This window comes from Lolium perenne, chromosome 6 (assembly GCF_019359855.2).
Source record: "Lolium perenne isolate Kyuss_39 chromosome 6, Kyuss_2.0, whole genome shotgun sequence".
In the NCBI taxonomy this organism is placed as follows: Eukaryota; Viridiplantae; Streptophyta; class Magnoliopsida; order Poales; family Poaceae; genus Lolium; species Lolium perenne.
Window position 1 is genome coordinate 160,970,779 of NC_067249.2, and position 22,342 is coordinate 160,993,120.

Consider the following 22,342-nt stretch of genomic DNA (forward strand, 5'->3'; position numbering starts at 1 on the left):
ATGCCCCATCCCACTTAAGGGTAATGTGGTTGTACTAGCTAGGTCCGGTTAGGTACTCAGTCACCAAAGTTTTTCAAAAACAATTTTTCTCCACTTGCCTCCAGCGATATCTTTCATAATTTTTTTTGTCTTTCATAAATACACACTTGGGTAGGGCTACCCCATTCCAAGGTTTTCGAAAAACTTCTTTGCTTGAAAACAATTTTCACAAACATTTTTCCAGGGCTCTCAACCTATAGTCCAATTTCTCTTTGAAAAGAGGCGACAAGGATGATAAGGTGGTAAGCACCATATCACTAAATATAGGTGTGATCAGTATGTACCAACAAGGGCTGCACCCTAAGGGTGGATTAATAAAACTCTGGGTGGCACTAACCACCGACATAATAAATAGAAGACATGCACTTTATAAAACCTGTAATAATGCAAGAGCAAGAATATGTAGGACCAGAGATGCATCAAGAGGTGGCTTGCCTTGATAAGAAAAGTGCCCCTGGTATTCCTCTTTAATTCCCCCAAAGTCACCTCCTCCTTTGTTTCCGGCGGCGTTCGAATCTAGCGTCGCAAAAAGAAAACAACAAGCCATACCAAATCAACAAACCACACCAGAATAATTCATACAAAAATTTGGTAAAATGACAGTATGTAAAGGTTCACAAATACAAGCTACTAAAAGTGGTTTCACCCATTTATGGTTTTTAAAACAAAAGATGTGATTTTTGCAATTTCAGAAATGACTTAGGAACCATTTAAATGGCCTAAATCTTTCTGTTAGTCACAAAAATGCATTCAGCATACCTAGTGAAAGCTAATAACATGTAGAACACATTTGCACAAGAATAACATGCAAATAAAATTTTAAATGACCTAGGCAAATTAAATAAGACAGAAACCAGAGCACACAAATAGCTAGGCACACCAGTATCAGAGCATCACCAACCAACACCAAGCATATCCTTGGATAGGTGAGGCTAAATTTGATCCAACCCCACTGGTTTGGCATTTCCCAATATCTAATCACTGCCTGGGCACCGTGTAGTTTTAGGCGGTGCTCCCGATCTGTCACGTTGGATGGCCATCTGACGGCTCTCCCGATTCGTGCGGTGCTCCTTGAGAGAGCGAGAGAGGAACGTGAGTCAAAATTTCCCCCTTCTCCACCTAGACCACCTCCCTCGAACACATCTCGCTCCCGCACCTCCTCGTCAGATGCGAGCGATGGCCGAGCAGGGACGCGGCGACCAGAGGCCGACAGCCGAGCAGGGATGCGGCGACCGGCGGCATAGCTGGGAAGGAGGGTGGCACAGTGCGAGACCGGCAGACTGCCGTCGAGGATGCGGCGGCTGGAGGCCGAGCGGGGAAGGCAGGTGGCGTGGTGCGAGACCGCCGTTGAGGAGGCGCTCTGTCCCCGCAAGGCCAGCACCACCGCCGAGAGATGCTGCGAGCACCTGCCTGCGTGCTTGCCGCGACGACAAGACGCGAGGGGAGCTGCCTCATCGACCAAAAACACTTCATTTCTCTCCCAAGACCGGCCTCACCTCCACTGCTCCCCCTCCAAGCTCGTGCCTCCAGGCCCTCGACGCCGCCGCCCCTCTCAGATGTGACCTCGTTGCGTGCCCTGCCCTCCTGGCGGCGGCGACCTCCGCACACGATATCCTACCCAACGAGCCCCGCGTCTTCATCGAGACCATGCTCGTCCACCTCACCTCCGAGTTCAAGGGCGCCGACGGCGACTCCATTCAGGCCCGCATCATCAGGGTCCTACTCTCAGCCAAGGGTGGCATTTCGACTGCGGCGGAGAAGATCCTCCGGAGGGGAGCCCGCGGGCCAAGGCATTGGCACTGAGGATGTTTCAGGTGCATCTTGCCTGCTACTGATTAGTACCTGATCTATTCTATTGCAGGCACTAAAATTTGTTCATAGATTTACTTTCTGCAGACTAATTTTGCCTCTTAAATTGTTTACTTTCAGATCGGTAAAAAAACTTAAATTATGCCATGGATGTAATTTTTGCGGACTAATTTTTGCCTCTTAAACTTTTTCACTTTTCCATCAGTACAAGGATGTAATTATGTATTTGCTTTCTCTACTCTAGATGTAGTTTTCATTTTTTTCTACATCTGAAATGTTTAATTGATCTAGGTGTAAAACTGTAGTATAATTGTGATCCCAATTTTGGTGATTTTGGATGTAACTTCTATATATTATCAGTAGAAGGATGTAATTATGTATTTTCTTTCTCTACTCTAGATGTTGTTTTCATTGTTTTTCTACATCTGAAATGTTTAATGGATCAAGGTGTAAAACTGTAGTATAATCGTGATCCCAATTTTGGTGATTTTGGATGTAACTTCTATATATTTTTTTACATCCATCGCTTTATTTTTTACATCGTCATTTTAGAGAGATGTAACTTTTTTTCTTACCAAGATTCTCTGTTTTTCTTCTACGAAATAGCAATGGGGCCGGACTGGGAAAAGAGAAGGCGTGGAAAGTGAGGGCGCAATAGGAGGATAGACGTGCAATGGGGATATAGGGAGAGCTTGTGCGGAGAGGGAACGTGAGGGATCGGGACTTTCTTATTTGGGATGTACAATGACATTTAACTGTTTCTTTGCCATTTTTTGGTGGGGCACCGTGGAAGACCAAATAGTGCCTGGGCACTATGTAGCATTCTCCTTGGCATTTTTCTGATTTGTAAATGATTTTACAAAAATCAGATATATACTGTTTCAGTAATAAAATCTCCAAAATTAAAATACCACTCTTAATAATATTTCCTTTGGTACAATAGTACCATATAACTATATTTGCTTCAAGAGTATGTGTAGTTTTTGAAATAAAAATCATTGAAGGGCCCTTTCGACAAATTTTACTTTGCTAACCAAACAAAATCCAGGAAGCTTTTGCATGTGGGACCAGTGCCAAAAGAAAGGTACTCACATCCACAACACAAGAAAATTAACCTCATACAAGAAGGCTTTGTACAACACTCATGCTAATTAAAATACTCATACTGCAACTATCTAGCACATGATTTATCTACACAGATATAGCATCAGACAACACATGCATGCAATTAATCATGGTAGAGAAATCATCTGTGAGCATCTAGAAATTTGAAGCAACCCATTTGGTCACTGGACGAATTTGTGGTATTCAAATACTGAGCAGGGATTCACTTGCAGGTTAATTAGGAAGAAAAAGAAAGAAATGGAAAGGGGTCGGGGCTGCTGGGCTCGCCGGATTTGGCCCAAGAACGGCTCTGCAGCGCGGGAGAGGGGATTTGAACGGAGGGAGGAGGTGGCGGCCACACTGGCGCGCGGAGCCCACGCCATACTGCATGCACGCGTCGGATCTAGATCCAACGGTGCGCATGCCTTCGTCCAGCTCTCGCCGCGGCACACACAACAGCCAAACCCTAGCTACGAGGAGGTTGCGCAGGGGCTCACCTAGGGCTCGAAGCACAGCGAGGCAGGGCGCACCCGAGGCGGTGAAGCGAGGGTTATCAAGCAGGGGTCGCGGTGGCCTGATCCGTCGCCGTTTTCCCGGGGGTCGTCGACGGTGACGAAACAGCACCTTGCAACGGCGGCGTCTGCGGGCAAATCTGGATGGCAAGGATGATGGCATTAGGTACAGAGGACAGAGGGGCTGCAGTGAGAAAGAAAAGAGGAGAGAAGTGACGATGATCCCAACGTCAACCTTCAACGGAGTATTACATGCGGCGCGACGTGCTCAGCGGTAGGGATGAGTGGAGCTCCTCTCCACTCAAAGAGGTGAGGGGTGGGTGTTCTGTGGAGATGGTGGCGAAGGGAAATGGAGGAAGGAGGGGTCGTGCCCAATTTAAGGAGGGCGCGCGGGTGCACCGTGCACCAGGTCTGTGCACCAATGAGGTAGGGTCCGACAACAGGCGGTTGGTCGAGCAGGGGTTTTACGTAGGAAAACGTGGATGAATACTTCCTCTGTTCTTGATTTCTCTCGGATTTTTTGGCGGCATGGCCAAGCGGTAAGGCAGGGGACTGCAAATCCTTTATCCCCAGTTCAAATCTGAGCTGCTGGTCATCTGCGATGCGGTGCCGCGGCTTGGAAGCTAGCGCGCATCGCACAGTGAGGCAGAGAGGGGAGACACGATGGAGCGGAGCTGCCAGCAACCTGCTCGAAAAAATGACCGGGCATGCTAGGGTGCCGGTGTGCAGTGTTGGAGGCTAGGGCATGGATCCTGGGTGTGTCTCCGAGGCGTGGACGTGTCGTCTGCGTCCAGGGGGCAAGGTTAGGGTTACCATAGAGGGATGGTGGAGTGGGCGACGTGGCCGTGGCCGGGCAGGCGTGCTCACCGGCCATTGTGGGTTCCTGCGGCAGGTCAGAGAGAGGGAGAGTGCGTGAGGATGTCTGGGAGGGAGAGAGCCCTCTGGTGGTCAAGCAGGACACTAGGAAACAGACAAGTAGGGAGAAAAGAGGGAGATCTCCTGGATCTCTCCATGCACGGGTCCCTATGTGTGTGCACGGGAAGGAGAGGGGATGGTGTCGAGTTGGTGTCCAGGGACGGTGCAGGAGAGGTGCTGTGCTCCAGCAGGTCATGTGTGTGTGTGCTGGTGAGGAGGGGAGTGAGAGAGAAGGTAAAGGGAGGGGTGGTGATCATGGCAGGCATGGCCATCCCCTTAATTTTCCATTCTTTGGATTTTTAGACCAACACTCCAATGTGTGATCCAAGGAAATCTAGGGCAAAAATATGATGAGTCAATGGTGTACTTGCTTGGAGAATTTTCAGAGATGAAATTTGGAAAAGGATGGAATAGAAATGGAGGAGGGAAAAATTGGAGGGGGCATGATCTTGGAAGATCATGACCACATGCACTAATGGTCACATGCACAAGGATTTTAGCAAGGTTTAAATAACTAAACTAGAAATAAAAGGAGTCACAAGTGAAAGAGGGTTGTTCGGGTTTTAGGGGTTGACACACAAATGGAATCTTCACAAGCAACAACACACATAATCTACAATTCAAAGGCAAAATCAACTATATGCATGCAAGTTTGTAAAACAGATAAAGTTTTTGTTTGCCTAAAAATTTGTATTCCGAAGTGTAAACCAATGCACAAAAAGGTGGGTTGTTACAAACCTCCCCCCCTTAAAATGAATCTCGTTCTCGAGATTCGGTGGCTAAGAACTGAAGAGTGGGGGGAAGTCCTTTCGGAGCCGATCCTCTCGTTCCCAAGTGGCTTCCTCCTCGGAGTGATTAGTCCACTGAACCTTACAAAATTTAGTCTTCCTTCTTCGGGTGAAACGAACAGCTTCTTCCAAAATCCAAAGGGGTACTTCTCAATAGGTTAAGTTGGTATTGAGGTCGAGGGTGCGATAATCGATGTTCTTGAATGTATCAGGCTTGTCAGGCACTTGTAGGCATCATCTAAGGAGAGAGATATGGAAGACATCATGGAAATCCGCTAATTCAGCAGGCAGTTCCAGTTGATAAGATACTCACCTCGTCGAGCGATAACCTTGAAGGGTCCAATATATCTGGGGGCAAGCTTCCCTTTGACATGAAATCTTTGCATTCCCTTGAGTGGAGTGACACGAAGATAAGCATGATCTCCAACATTAAAGGTCAGTTCGCGACGCTTGGAGTCAACATAGCTCTTCTGGCGGGATTGAGCTGCTTTGAGGCGATCACGGATCAGTTGGACTTGTTCTTCAGCTTCACGAAGGTGGTTAGGCCCAAAAACTTGACTATCTCTAGTCTCGGACCAGTTGAGAGGGGTTCGGCAATGGCGACCATATAGGGCTTCAAAGGGGGCCATCTGCAGACTGGCTTGGTAGCTATTGTTGTAAGAGAATTCCGTGAAGGGTAGACAATCTTCCCATTTTGCTCCATAGGCGAGGACACAAGCACAAAGCATATCTTCAAGAATATTGTTTACTCTTTCAGTATGGCCTCCGGTCTGCGTGTGGTAGGCGGTGCTAAAAGATAACTTGGTTCCCAAGGTTTCATGCAGGATTTCCCAAAATTTTGAGGTAAACTGGGTACCATGATCAGAGACGATCCTCTTCGGAATTCCGTGAAGACTCACGATTCGGGACATATAAAGATCAGCCAAGCGGGTGCTGTGGCAGGTAGTCTTGACTGGAATTAAATGAGCAACCTTGGTGAGTCGATCGATGATGACCTAAATGGAGTCGTGACCACGCCGAGATTTAGGTATTCCTTCCATTCCAACCTCTTCCCATTTCCACTCGGGGACTTGGAGGGGTTGGAGCAGTCCAGCTGGTCGCTGATGTTCAGCCTTCACTTTCTGGCACACGTCGCAACGAAGGATGAAAAAGGCTATCTCGCGCTTCATACCGTGCCACCGGAATTGTTTCTTTAGGTCTTGATACATCTTGGTTCCTCCAGGGTGGATTGAGTAGGGGGTGTCGTGAGCTTCCTTCATGATGAGTTGCTTCAGGTCTTCAATATTGGGTACACAGAGGTGTCCCTTGTACCACAAAACTCCTTTGGCATCAATCGTGAAGCCAAGGACTTCCTCCCGATCCATCCTACGCTTAATTCATTCGATACTCTCATGACCCACTTGAGCTTCCTTGATTTGATCAAACAAGGTAGGCTTCAGCTCAAGATTTTCTAGGAAACCATGGCTAACCAACTCGAGTCCGAACTCCTCCAGTTCTTCATATAACTGGGGTTGAGCAATCTTGATGAGGGCGTTCAACAAACAGGGCTCTCGACTATGGGCATCAGCCACGACATTGGCTTTACCGGGGTGATAATGAATGCCGAGGTCGTAATCCTTTATGAGTTCCATCCATCTTCTTTGCCTCATATTCAGCTCCCGCTGAGTGAAAAAATACTTCAGGCTCTTGTGATTAGTGTAGATCTCGCAACGATTTCCAACTAAATAATGACGCCAGGTCTTCAGGGCGTGAACCACCACAGCAAGCTCTAAGTCATGCGTGGGGTAATTCATAAAGTTGTCTTGACTAATAGGCTATCACCTTCCCTTCTTGCATCAGCACACTTCCCAACCCAAGTTTCGATGCATCGCAGTGTACGTCAAAATCCTTGGTGATGTCGGGCATGGTCAAGACGGGGCTGTAACCAATCTCTTCTTGAGCTCCTGAAAACTGGCCTCACATTTCTCGGTCCATTCAAACTTCATGTCCTTCTTCAACAACTGCGTTAAGGGTCTCGCAATGCTGGAGAATACCTCAAAGAACTTACGATAATAACCCACCAATCCTAAAAAGGCGCGGACTTCGGTCTGGTTGGTAGGGGCTTTCTTCTCCATGATGGACTGAATTTTGGATGGGTCGACAGATACTCCACCGATAGATATGACGTGACCTAGGAATCCTACCTCTTTCAGCCAAAATTCACATTTACTAAACTTGGCATAAAGCTGATGCTCTCAGAGAGTTCCCAAAATGATCCGCAGATGTTTAGCATGCTCTTCTTCATCTTTGGAGTAGATCAGAATGCCATCAATGAATACCACTACGAACTTGTCGAGGTACTTCATGAACACCTTATTCATGAGATTCATGAAATAGGCAGGGGCATTGGTTAGTCCAAAGGACATTACGATTTATTCAAATATTCCATACCGTGTGGTGAAGGCAGTATTGGGAATGTCTGACTCTCGAACCTTGAGTTGATGATAACCAGTTCGGAGATCAATCTTGGAGAAAACTCGGGCTCCATCATCTGGTCAAACAGGTCTTGAATCTTCGGAAGAGGGTATTTGTTCTTGATGGTGACATCATTCAGTTTCCGGTAATCCACACACAGGCGGATAGTACCGTCCCGCTTATCCACAAATATAACGGGAGATCCCCAGGGTGATGCACTAGGACGAATCAACCATTTCCTCAACATATCATCCAACTGTTTCTTCAACTCAACTAATTCTTGGGCGTTCATCCGGAAAGGTCGCTGAGCGATGGGGGCAGTTCCGGGAACTAGCTCGGTGATAAACTCGATATTCCGATCAGGGGGCATACCGGGTAACTCATCGGGGAAAACCTCAGGGTACTCAGAAGCTATGGGGACTTCATGTAGGGCTGGACTTGCGACACTCTTCTTGCATAAGGCCTTCGAGGATGGTATGGTGGCTACATGTTCAATTTTTTTTGCTGTCCTCAGCTGCCAGGGTTATAGCTCGGCGAGCACAGTCTATATGACCGTTATACTTCACCATCCAATCCATACCTAAAATAACTTCCAGACCTTGCTCACCCAACACTATCAGATTGGCATGGAAACGCTTCCCCTGAATATCTATGGAACCTCTTTGCAAGAACTCTGGGTTTTGCTAGTGGATCCAGGGATTTGTACGAGCATAGGTCACTTCAAGGGGGTGGGGGTTTGATGTCTACGCACGCTTCTATTCCTGCAGACAGTGTTGGGCCCCCAAGAGCAGAGGTTTATAGAACAGCAGCAAGTTTCCCTTAAGTGAATCACCCAAGGTTTATCGAACTCAGGGAGGTAGAGGTCAAAGATATCCCTCTCAAGCAACCCTTCAATTACGATACAAGAAGTCTCTTGTGTCCCCAACACACCTAATACACTTGTCAGATGTATAGGTGCACTAGTTCGGCGAAGAGATAGTGAAATACAAGTAATATGGATGATTGTAAGTAGTAATTGCAATCTGAAATAAAGATGGCAGCAAGCAAACATGTAACAGAACTTGTTGTAAATGGTGTTTCAATGCTTAGAAATAAGGCCTAGGGATCTGATACGTCTCCAACGTATCTATAATTTCTGATGTTCCTTGCTTGTTTTATGACAATACCTACATGTTTTGCTCACACTTTATAATGTTTTTATGCGTTTTCCGGAACTAACCTATTAACAAGATGCCGAAGTGCCAGTTCCTGTTTTCTGCTGTTTTTGGTTCCAGAAAGGCTGTTCGGGCAATATTCTCGAAATTCGACGAAACGAAGACCAAACATCATAATTCACCGAGACGGACCAGGACACCGAAGGAGAGTCGGAGGGGAGGCATGGGCCCCCACACCATAGGGCCACGCCGGCCTATGGCGAGGGCGCCCTGGTGCCCCTCCTGCGCCGCCTCTTCGCCTATAAGACCCCATTCGACCTAAAACGCGATACGAATTGACGAAACTCCAGAAAGACTCCAGGGGCGCCACCGCCATTGCGAAACTCCAATTCGGGGGACAGAAGTCTCTGTTCCGGCACCTTGCCGGGACGGGGAAGTGCCCCCGAAAGCCATCTCCATCGACGCCACCGCCTCCATCATGCTCCGTGAGTAGTTCCCCCATGGACTACGGGTTCTAGCAGTAGCTAGTTGGTACTCTCTATCCCATGTACTTCAATACAATGATCTCATGAGCTGCCTTACATGATTGAGATCCATCTGATGTAATTGGTGTTGTGTTTGTTGGGATCCGATGGATGATACATTATGATTAGTCTATCTATAAAGTTTGTGAAGTTATTGTTGCTGCAATCTTGTTATGCTTAATGCTTGTCACTAGGGCCCGAGTGGCATGATCTTAGATTTAAGCTCTATAATTATTGCTTAGATTGTATCTACAAGTTGTTTGCACATATTGCTGTCCGGAACCCGAGGCCCCAAAGTGACAGAAATTGGGACAACCGGAGGGGAAGGCTGTGATATGAGGATCACATGTTTTCACCAAGTGTTAATGCTTTGCTCCGGTGCTCTATTAAAAGGATTACCTTAATAGCCAGTAGATTCCCTTGAGGCCCGGATGCCACCGGCTGGTAGGACAAAAGATGTTGTACAAGTTTCTCATTGCGAGCACGTATGACTATATATGGAAAACATTCCTACATGATTAATAATCTTGATGTTCTGTCTTAATGCTATTTCAATCCTATCAATTGCCCAACTGTAATTTGTTCACCCAACACTTGTCACTTGTTATTGGAGAGTTACCACTAGTGTAGATCGTTGGGAACCCCGGTCCATCTCTCATCATCATATACTCGTTCTATATGTCATTGGAAGTAGTATCAACTATTTTCTGGTGCCATTGCCTCTGCGTTACTATTACTTCTACTGTGTTGATGTTACTATTGCTCTCATATTACTGCTGCTTTCACATCACCCTGTTACTAGTGCTTTTCCAGGTGCAGCTGAATTGACAACTCAGTTGTTAAGGCTTATAAGTATTCTTTACCTCCCCTTGTGTCGAATCAATAAATTTGGGTTTTACTTCCCTCGAAGACTGTTGCGATCCCCTATACTTGTGGGTCATCAAGACTATTTTCTGGCGTCGTTGCCGGGGAGGCATAGCTCTACTCATATGTTCACCGGGGGAGTACACTCTACCTCTCTCTCTGTTTTTATTTTATTTTGATTTGTTTTGCTTAGTTTACTTTTATCTAGTTTATTTGTGCTTAGTTTATTTATGTCTAGTGTTATTTTGGTTAGTTTCTTTTTGTTTTGTTTTATTTTTCTCATATACCCAAAAATCCATAAAAATTTGAAAAACCTAAAAATTAAAAACTGTTGTTATGGGAGAACCCACAACCTATTTGGAGCTTATTGAAATATATAATAATTATAGAGAATCAAGAATGGGTAAAGTCATGAGTGCTGTGATAGAAAAATTGAATACAATTGCTAAAATCTTGCTTAAACGCCATGATATAAACTGTTGCTCTCAACAGGATACTAAACATCTGAAATTCAAATGTGGCTTTAGTGAAGAAGTTTTAATTATGAACTACAATTGGAATAACTATATTCATCTTGGGTTCGAAGAGGTAGAACAATTTGTCATATTTATGGGAGCTTCTGAGATCGAATCCTTCAAGGCTAAAAATTATGAAACTTGTGTTGTTTGTAAGGACCTTAAAGATTATGTCTCTTCTATCCTTAATTTTTGCATAGAAAGTTACAATGATAATCCTTATATCATTGATTATAAAGAGAGACTCATTAATGCACAAGAATGCACTCACAATTTGCAGGAACCTGTGGAAGAAGAAATTGATGAACCTGAAAGCTCATTGGATGAAAAAGAAGAGGAGAGTGCTGAACAAAAGGAGGAAGAATGGATTAGCTACCCATGCCAACCTTCTAATGAGAGTAACTCTTTATCTCTTACACTATTTGATTGTCCTCCATGCTTACCAAAGGAGGTTGAATGTTATGTTCCTGTGGATTCTCTTGAAATATTACCTATGAGTAAAACTTGTGAGAATAGTTATGCTACTGTTATCTATGATAATCCATGCTACTTTGATAAATCTTATGATAATGCTTTGTTTGTGCCTGATGTCGAAATGCATGGTACTAAAGAGTTTTGCTTGGCAAATGTTTATGATAAAGCTCTAGATAATGGTCCTATGTTACTTGATAATATTAATTGTACTACTAATGAAAATGGGATTGGAGAGTTCTTGACTTTATCTATGAGTCCCATATCTCTCGAGATTGATCAATCACCTTGTTATATTATTGTTAAAAGTGGGTTTGAAAGTTTTGACCCCACCATTTTTGAGCTTGATAAAAATTATGTGTTTATGGATCATGAGAAACATGCTTTATGTGATAGTTATATTGTTGAGTTTGTTCATGAAGCTACTGAAAATTATTATGAGAGAGGAAAATATGGTTGTAGAAATTTGCATGGTACTAAAACACCTCTCTATACGCTGAAAATTTTGAAGTTACTCTTGTTTTATCTTCTTATGCTTGTCACTTTGTTCTTCATGAATTTATTTGTGTACAAGATTCCTATGCATAGGAAGTGGGTTAGACTTAAATGTGTTTTGAATTTGCTTTTTGATGCTCTCTTTTGCTTCAACTCTTATTTCTTGCGAGTGCATCATTAAAATTGCTGAGCCCATCTTAATGGCTATAAAGAAAGCACTTCTTGGGAGATAACCCATGTCTTTATTTTGCTACCGTTTTGTTGTGTCTTGGAAGTTGTTACTACTGTAGCAACCTCTCCTTATCTTTATTTTATTGCAATGTTGTGCCAAGTGAAGTCTCTAATAGAAGGTTGATACTAGATTTGGATTTCTGCGCAGAAACAGATTTCTATCTGTCACGAATTTGGGAAGGGTTCTCTGTAGGTAACTCAGAAAAATCTGTCAATTTTTGTGTGTGTTCCTCAGATGTGTACGCAACTTTCATTAGTTTTGAGTTTTCTTATTTGAGCAACGGAAGTACCTCTTAAAAATTTGTCTTTACTAGCTGTTCTATTTTGGCAGATTTTGTCTCTGTTTTTTTTTTGCATTGTCTCTTGTGGACTTTAAGTGAGGCTTTCTAGACGTGGAGAGCTGTAGCTAATGTTTTATTGAGTTCTTCCAATGTGTCACTACAGGACTAAGGTGGATTAAAGTTTTTTTGAGTACTAACCCCTCTAATGAAGTTTATAGGAAGTTTGGCGTGAAGGAAGTTTTCAAGGGTCAAGAGAGGAGGATGCTATATGATCAAGAAGAGTGAAAAGTCTAAGCTTGGGGATGCCCCCGTGGTTCATCCCTGCATATTTCAAGAAGACTCAAGCGTCTAAGCTTGGGGATGCCCAAGGCATCCCCTTCTTCATCAACAATTTATCAGGTTTCTTCTATTGAAACTATATTTTTATTCGGTCACATCTTCTGTGCTTTACTTGGAGCGTGTGTGTGCTTTTATTTTTGTTTGTTTATGTTTGAATAAATTCGGATCCTAGCAATCCTTGTTTGGGAGAGATACACGCTCCGCTTTTTCATATGAACACTTGTTGTTCGTTTTACTTTTAATGTTCAATGGTAAAAGTTGGAAGCTATTGCATTTATTGTTATTTGGTTGGAAACAGAAAATGCCTCACATTGTTTTGAATAATTTGATACTTGGCAATTGTTTTGAGCTCTCAAGTGGATCAAGTTTAAGCTCTTGCATCATGTAGTTTGAACCTATTAGTGGAGAACTACCGTAGAGCTTGTTGAAATTGGTTTGCATGATTGGTCTCTCTAAGGTCTAGATATTTTCTGGTAAAAGTGTTTGAGCAACAAGGAAGACAGTGTGGAGTCTTATAATGCTTGCAATATGTTCTTATGTGAGTTTTGCTGTACCGGTTCATACTTGTGTTTGCTTCAAACGACCTTGCTAGCCCAAAGCCTTGTACTGAGAGGGAATGCTTCTCGTGCATCCAAAACCTTGAGCCAAAACCTATGCCATGTGTGTCCACCATACCTACCTACTATGTGGTATTTCCTGCCATTCCAAGTAAATACTTCATGAGCTACCTTTAAACAATTCAAAATTTATCATCTCTTATTTGTGTCAATGTTTTATAGCTCATGAGGAAGTATGTGGTGTTTTATCTTTCAATCTTGTTGGGCAGCTTTCACCAATGGACTAGTGGTTTCATCCGCTTATCCAATAATTTTGCAAAAAGAGCTGGCAATGGGGTTCCCAGCCCCAAATTAATTAACCTTAATAGACACTCCTCCATGGTATGTGAAATGTTGGAAGGCACCCGAGGATTCGGTTAGCCATGGCTTGAGAAAGCAAAGGTGGGGAGGAGTGTCATCTCTAAATAAAACTAAAATAAATAGACACTCCTTCATGGTATGTGATTGTTGGAAGGCACCCGAGGATTCGGTTAGCCATGGTTTGTGAAAGCAAAGGTTGGAAGGAGTGTCACCCAAAAATAAAAATAAACTACATCATGGGAGCCGCTCTTTGAAGGTCTGTCTGGCAAGGGGGTTAGAGTGCCCACTACCATTCGTTGACAACAACAAACACCTCTCAAAACTTTACTTTTATGCTCTCTATATGATTTCAAAACTTAAAAAGCTCTAGCACATGATTTAATCCCTGCTTCCCTCTGCGAAGGGCCTTTCTTTTACTTTATGTTGAGTCAGTTTACCTACTTCCTTCTATCTTAGAAGCAAACACTTGTGTCAACTGTGCATTGATTCTTACATACTTGCTTATTTGCACTTATTATATTACTTTGTGTTGACAATTATCCATGAGATATGCAGGTTGAAAGTTGAAAGCAACTGCTGAAACTTATATCTTCCTTTGTGTTGCTTCGATGCCTTTACTTTGAATTTATTGCTTTATGAGTTAACTCTTATGCAAGACTTTTGATGCTTGTCTTGAAAGTATTATTCATGAAAAGTTTTGCTATATGTTATCTATTTGATTAGCAACTATAGATCATTGCCTTGAGTCACTTCATTCATCTCATATGCTTTACAATAGTATGATCAAGGTTATGTAAGTAGCATGTCACTACATAAATTATTCTTTTTATCGTTTACCTACTCGAGGACGAGTAGGAACTAAGCTTGGGGATGCTGATACGTCTCCAACGTATCTATAATTTCTGATGTTCCTTGTTTTATGACAATACCTACATGTTTTGCTCACACTTTATAATGTTTTTATGCGTTTTCCGGAACTAACATATTAACAAGATGCCGAAGTGCCAGTTCCTGTTTTCTGCTATTTTTGGTTCCAGAAAGGCTGTTCGGGCAATATTCTCGAAATTCGACGAAACGAAGACCAAACATCATAATTCACCGAGACGGACCAGGACACCGAAGGAGAGTCGGAGGGGAGGCCTGGGGCCCCCACAACATAGGGCCGCGCGGGCTCAGCCCTGGCCACGCTGGCCTATGGGGAGGGCGCCCTGGTGCCCCTCCTGCGCCGCCTCTTCGCCTATAAGACCCCTTTCGACCTAAAAACGCGATACGAATTGACGAAACTCCAGAAAGACTCCAGGGGCGCCGCCGCCATCGTGAAACTCTAATTCGGGGGATAGAAGTCTCTGTTCCGGCACCCTGCCGGGACGGGGAAGTGCCCCCGGAAGCCATCTCCATCGACGCCACCGCCTCCATCATGCTCCGTGAGTAGTTCCCCCATGGACTACGGGTTCTAGCAGTAGCTAGTTGGTACTCTCTATCCCATGTACTTCAATACAATGATCTCATGAGCTGCCTTACATGATTGAGATCCATCTGATGTAATTGGTGTTGTGTTTGTTGGGATCCGATGGATGATATATTATGATTAGTCTATCTATAAAGTTTGTGAAGTTATTGTTGCTGCAATCTTGTTATGCTTAATGCTTGTCACTAGGGCCCGAGTGGCATGATCTTAGATTTAAGCTCTATAATTATTGCTTAGATTGTATCTACAAGTTGTTTGCACATATTGCTGTCCGAAACCCGAGGCCCCAAAGTGACAGAAATTGGGACAACCGGAGGGGAAGGCTGTGATATGAGGATCACATGTTTTCACCAAGTGTTAATGCTTTGCTCCGGTGCTCTATTAAAAGGAGTACCTTAATAGCCAGTAGATTCCCTTGAGGCCCGGCTGCCACCGGCTGGTAGGACAAAAGATGTTGTACAAGTTTCTCATTGCGAGCACGTATGACTATATATGGAAAACATGCCTACATGATTAATAATCTTGATGTTCTATCTTAATGCTATTTCAATCCTATCAATTGCCCAACTGTAATTTGTTCACCCAACACTTGTCACTTGTTATTGGAGAGTTACCACTAGTGTAGATCGCTGGGAACCCCGGTACATCTCTCATCATCATATACTCGTTCTATATGTCATTGGAAGTAGTATCAACTATTTTCTGGTGCCATTGCCTCTGCGTTACTATTCACATCTTTGTGTTGTCATTACTATTGCTCTCATATTACTGCTGCTTTCACATCACCCCTGTTACTAGTGCTTTTCCAGGTGCAGCTGAATTGACAACTCAGTTGTTAAGGCTTATAAGTATTCTTTACCTCCCCTTGTGTCGAATCAATAAATTTGGGTTTTGCTTCCCTCGAATACTGTTGCGATCCCCTATACTTGTGGGTCATCAGGATCATACTTTCACTAGTGGACACTCTCAACAATGATCACATAACTGGATAAATAAATGCTACTTTCCCTACACTCTCTTGTTAGATAACAAACACCATTCATTGTGTAGGGCTACAAAAGCACACCTCAAGCCGGTGTAAACAAGCTCCACAACATCTGGAGTTCATATTTAAGTAACCTCTAGAGTGCATAATAGACCGTTGCAATTTAGACCGAGTACTAACATAGCATACACACTGTCAACAATAGCTATGAAAGGGGGAATAAATCACATCAATACTATCATAGTAATAGTTAACTTCATAATCTACAAGAGATTACAATCATAACCTACGCCAAGTACTACATGATGCACACACTGTCAACATTACATCATGGAGGAGGAATAGACTACTTTAATAACATCACTAGAGTAGCACATAGATTAATAGCGATACAAAGCTCATGATCACATAAATATCACACCATGGGAGAGAGATGAACCACATAGCTACCGGTAGAGCCCTCAGCCTCGGGGGAGAACTACTCCCTCCTCATCATGGAAGACAGCAACGGCGATGAAGATGGCGGTGGTGTCGATGGAGATGACTCCGGGGGCAATTCCCCGTCCCGGCGGCGTGCCGGAACAGAGACTTCCGTCCCCCGAAACTAGGTTTCGCGATGGCAGCGGCTACGGAACTCTTCGTGGAATATCGTCGATCCTGGTAGGGTTTTCGGAGACGGAGCTTTATATAGGCGAAAGGGCGGAGTCGGAGGGGCATCAGGGTGCCCTCCCCACCTGGTGGCGCGGTGATACGTCTCCGACGTATCGATAATTTCTTATGTTCCATGCCATATTATTGATGATATCTACATGTTTTATGCATACTTTATGTCATATTTATGCATTTTCCGGCACTAACCTATTAACGAGATGCTGAAGAGCCAGTTGCTGTTTTCTGCTGTTTTTGGTTTCAGAAATCCTAGTAAGGAAATATTCTGGGAATTGGACGAAATCAACGCCCAGGGCCCTATTTTGCCACGAAGCTTCCAGAAGACCGAAGAGAAGACGAAGTGGGGCCACGAGGCGGTGCCACACTAGGGCGGCGCGGCCAAGGCCTTGGCCGCGCGGCCCTAGCGTGTGGGCCCCTCGTGACTCTCCCGACTCTGCCCTTCCGCCTACAAATAGCCTTCGTCGCGAAACCCCCAGTACCGAGAGCCATGATACGGAAAACCTTCCAGAGATGCCGCCGCCACCAATCCCATCTCGGGGGATTCAGGAGATCGCCTCCGGCACCCTGCCGGAGAGGGGATTCATCTCCCGGGGGACTCTACGCCGCCATGGTCTCCTCCGGAGTGATGAGTGAGTAGTTCACCCCTGGACTATGGGTCCATAGCAGTAGCTAGATGGTTGTCTTCTCCTAATTATGCTTCATTGTCGGGTCTTGTGAGCTGCCTAACATGATCAAGATCATCTATCTGTAATGCTATATGTTGTGTTTGTTGGGATCCGATGGATAGAGAATACTATGTTATGTTGATTATCAATCTATGTGTTGTTTATGATCTTGCATGCTCTCCGTTACTAGTAGATGCTTTGGCCAAGTTGATGCTTGTAACTCCAAGAGGGAGTATTTATGCTCGATAGTGGGTTCATGTCTCCGTGAATCTGGGGGAGTGACAGAAACCCCTAAGGTTATGGATGTGCTGTTGCCACTAGGAATAAAACATTGATGCTATGTCCGAGGATGTAGTTATTGATTACATTACGCACCATACTTAATGCAATTGTCTGTTGTTTGCAACTTAATACTGGAAGGGGTTCGGATGATAACCTGAAGGTGGACTTTTTAGGCATAGATGCATGCTGGATAGCGGTCTATGTACTTTGTCGTAATGCCCAATTAAATCTCACAATACTCATCATATCATGTATGTGCATTGTCATGCCCTCTCTATTTGTCAATTGCCCAACTATAATTTGTTCACCCAACATGCTATTTATCTTATGGGAGAGACACCTCTAGTGAACTGTGGACCCCGGTCCATTCTTTTACATCGATACAATCTACTGCAATACTTGTTCTACTGTTCTCTGCAAACAATCATCATCCACACTATACATCTAATCCTTTGTTACAGCAAGCCGGTGAGATTGACAACCTCACTGTTTCGGTTGGGCAAAGTACTTTGGTTGTGTTGTGCAGGTTCCACGTTGGCGCCGGAATCCCTGGTGTTGCGCCGCACTACATCTCGTCGCCATCAACCTTCAACGTGCTTCTTGGCTCCTACTGGTTCGATAAACCTTGGTTTCTTACTGAGGGAAAACTTGCCGCTATACGCATCACACCTTCCTCTTGGGGTTCCCAACGGACGCGTGCTGTACGCGTATCAAGCTCTTTTTCTGGCGCCGTTGCCGGGGAGATCAAGACACGCTGCAAGGGGAGTCTCCACATCGCAATCTCTTTACTTTGTTTTTGTCTTGCATTATTTTATTTACTACTTTGTTTGCTGCACTAAATCAAAATACAAAAAAATTAGTTGCTAGTTTTACTTTACTTGCTATCTTGTTTGCACTCTATATCAAAAACACAAAAAAATTAGTTACTTGCATTCGCTTTACTTATTTCATCATGTTTCCTCCTAAGTTTATTCTTAAAGATGTACCGGTAGGCCGAGGGTCTATCCTCGGGAAAAATAATATAGAAGATTTTATCACTCATATTAGTACGGTTGAAGATTTTGAAAATAGACAAAAGTACACTAATAAAGTTAATTATGAGGGGGATATTAAAACATCAATACCTTGCAAGCTCTTGGGAATGTGCGAGGCACTAGAAAAGAATTTTAATTGGATTGTTCCTGAAGATTTGTTTGATGAGAGTAGCAAGCCTAAGGGTAATGAAAAGGGAGCCTCTGAAACTTACATAGATAAGATACAATGCATAGTCGAGAAAACTCCACACCCCGCTGTAGATGCTCCATCTTTCGATAACACTTGATACACACTTTCTGCGCCTAGCTGAAAGGCGTTAAAGAAAAGCGCTTATGGGAGACAACCCATGATTTTACTACAGTACCTTTATTTTATTTTTGAGTCTTGGAAGTTCTTACTACTGTAGCAACCTCTCCTTATCTTAGTTTTGTGCATTGGTTTGCCAAGTAAAGTCGTTGATAGTAAGGTTCATACTAGATTTGGATTACTGCGCAGAAACAGATTTCTTTGCTGTCACGAATCTGAGCCAAATTCTCTGTAGGTAACTCAGAAAATTATGCCAATTTACGTGAGTGATCCTCAGATATGTACGCAACTTTCATTCAATTTGAGCATTTTCATTTGAGCCAGTCTGATGCCTAAATAAAATTCGTCTTTACGAACTGTTCTGTTTTGACAGATTCTGTCATTTATTGCGCATTGCCTATTTTGCTATGCTTGATGGATTTTTCGATTCCATTAACTTTCAGTAGCTTTGTGCAATGTCCAGAAGTGTTAAGAATGATAATGTCACCTCTGAACATGTATATTTTAATTGTGCGCTAACCCTCTAATGAGTTGTTTTGAGTTTGGTGTGGAGGAAGTTTTCAAGGATCAAGAGAGGTAGATGATACAACATGATCAAGGAGAGTGAAAGCTCTAAGCTTGGGGATGCCCCGGTGGTTCACCCCTGCATATATCAAGAAGACTCAAGCGTCTAAGCTTGGGGATGCCCAAGGCATCCACTTCTTCATCGACAACATTATCAGGTTCCTCTAGTGAAACTATATTTTTATTCCATCACATCTTATGTACTTTTGTTTGGAGCGTCGGTTTGTTTTTGTTTTTGTTTTGTTTGAATAAATGGATCCTAGCATTCTTTGTGTGGGAGAGAGACACGCTCCGCTGTTGCATATGGACAAGTATGTCCTTAGGCTTTACTCATAATATTCATGGCGAAAGTTTCTTCTTCGTTAAATTGTTATATGGTTGGAATTGGAAAATGATACATGTAGTAATTGCTATAATGTCTTGGATAATGTGATACTTGGCAATTGTTGTGCTCATGTTTAAGCTCTTGCATCATATACTTTGCACCTATTAATGAAGAAATACATAGAGCTTGCTAAAATTTCGTTTGCATAATTGGTCTCTCTAAGGTCTAGATAATTTCTAGTATTGAGTTTGAACAACAAGGAAGACGGTGTAGAGTCTTATAATGTTTACAATATGTCTTTTATGTGAGTTTTGCTGCACCGCTTCATCCTTGTGTTTGTTTCAAATAGCCTTGCTAGCCTAAACCTTGTATCGAGAGGGAATACTTCTCATGCATCCAAAATCCTTGAGCCAACCACTATGCCATTTGTGTCCACCATACCTACCTACTACATGGTATTTCTCCGCCATTCCAAAGTAAATTGCTTGAGTGCTACCTTTAAATTTCTATCCTCTATCTTTGCAATATATAGCTCATGGGACAAATAGCCTAAAAACTATTGTGGTATTGAATATGTACTTATGCACTTTATCTCTTATTAAGTTGCTTGTTGTGCGATAACCATGTTCCTGGGGACGCCATCAACTACTCTTTGTTGAATATCATGTGAGTTGCTATGCATGTTCGTCTTGTCTGAAGTAAGGGAGATCTACCACTAAAATGGTTAGAGCATTGCATACTGTTAGAGAAGAACATTGGGCCGCTAACTAAAGCCATGATCCATGGTGGAAGTTTCAGTTTTGGACAAATATCCTCAATCTCATATGAGAAAATTAATTGTTGCTACATGCTTATGCATATAAGAGGAGTCCATTATCTGTTGTCTATGTTGTCCCGGTATGGATGTCTAAGTTGAGAATAATCAATAGCGAGAAATCCGATGCGAGCTTTCTCCTTAGACCTTTGTACAGGCGGCATGGAGGTACCCCTTTGTGACACTTGGTTAAAACATGTGCATTGCGATGGTAATCCAGGTAATCCGAGCTAATTAGGACAAGGTGCGGGCACTATTAGTATACTATGCATGAGGCTTGCAACTTGTAAGATATAACTTACATAACACATATGCTTTATTACTACCGTTGACAAAATTGTTTCTTGTTTTCAAAACCAAAGCTCTAGCACAAATATAGAAATCAATGCTTTCCTCTTTGAAGGACCTTTCTTTTACTTTTATTGTTGAGTCAGTTCACCTATTTCTCTCCACCTCAAGAAGCAAACACTTGTGTGAACTGTGCATTGATTCCTACATACTTGCATATTGCACTTGTTATATTACTCTACATTGACAAATATCCATGAGATATACATGTTACAAGTTGAAAGCAACCGCTGAAACTTAATCTTCCTTTGTGTTGCTTCAATACCTCTACTACGAATTATTGCTTTATGAGTTAACACTTATGCAAGACTTATTGATGCTTGTCTTGAAGTACTATTCATGAAAAGTCTTTGCTATATGATTCATTTGTTTACTCATGTCATTTACATTGTTTGGATCGCTGCATTCATTACATATGCTTACAATAGTATGATCAAGGTTATGATGGCATGTCACTCCAGAAATTATCTTTGTTATCGTTTACCTGCTCGGGACGAGCAGAAACTAAGCTTGGGGATGCTGATACGTCTCCGACCTATCGATAATTTTTTATGTTCCATGCCACATTATTGATGATATCTACATGTTTTATGCATACTTTATGTCATATTTATGCATTTTCCGGCACTAACCTATTAACGAGATGCCGAAGAGCCAGTTGCTGTTTTCTGCTGTTTTTGGTTTCAGAAATCCTAGTAAGGAAATATTCTCAGAATTGGACGAAATCAACGCCCAGGGGCCTATTTTGCCACGAAGCTTCCAGAAGACCGAAGAGAAGATGAAGTGGGGCCACGAGGCGGCGCCACACTAGGGCGGTGCGGCCCAGGCCTTGGCCGCGCGGCCCTAGCGTGTGGGCCCCTCGTGACTCTCCCGACTCTGCCCTTCCGCCTACAAATAGCCTTCGTCGTGAAACCCCCAGTACCGAGAGCCACGATACGGAAAACCTTCCAGAGACGCCGCCGCCGCCAATCCCATCTCGGGGGATTCAGGAGATCGCCTCCGGCACCCTGCCGGAGAGGGGATTCATCTCCCGGAGGACTCTACGCCGCCATGGTCGCCTCCGGAGTGATGAGTGAGTAGTTCACCCCTGGACTATGGGTCCATAGCAGTAGCTAGATGGTTGTCTTCTCCTAATTATGCTTCATTGTCGGGTCTTGTGAGCTGCCTAACATGATCAAGATCATCTATCTGTAATGCTATATGTTGTGTTTGTTGGGATCCGATGGATAGAGAATACTATGTTATGTTGATTATCAATCTATGTGTTGTTTATGATCTTGCATGCTCTCCGTTACTAGTAGATGCTTTGGCCAAGTTGATGCTTGTAACTCCAAGAGGGAGTATTTATGCTCGATAGTGGGTTCATGTCTCCGTGAACTGGGAGTGACAGAAACCCCTAAGGTTATGGATGTGCTGTTGCCACTAGGGATAAAACATTGATGCTATGTCCGAGGATGTAGTTATTGATT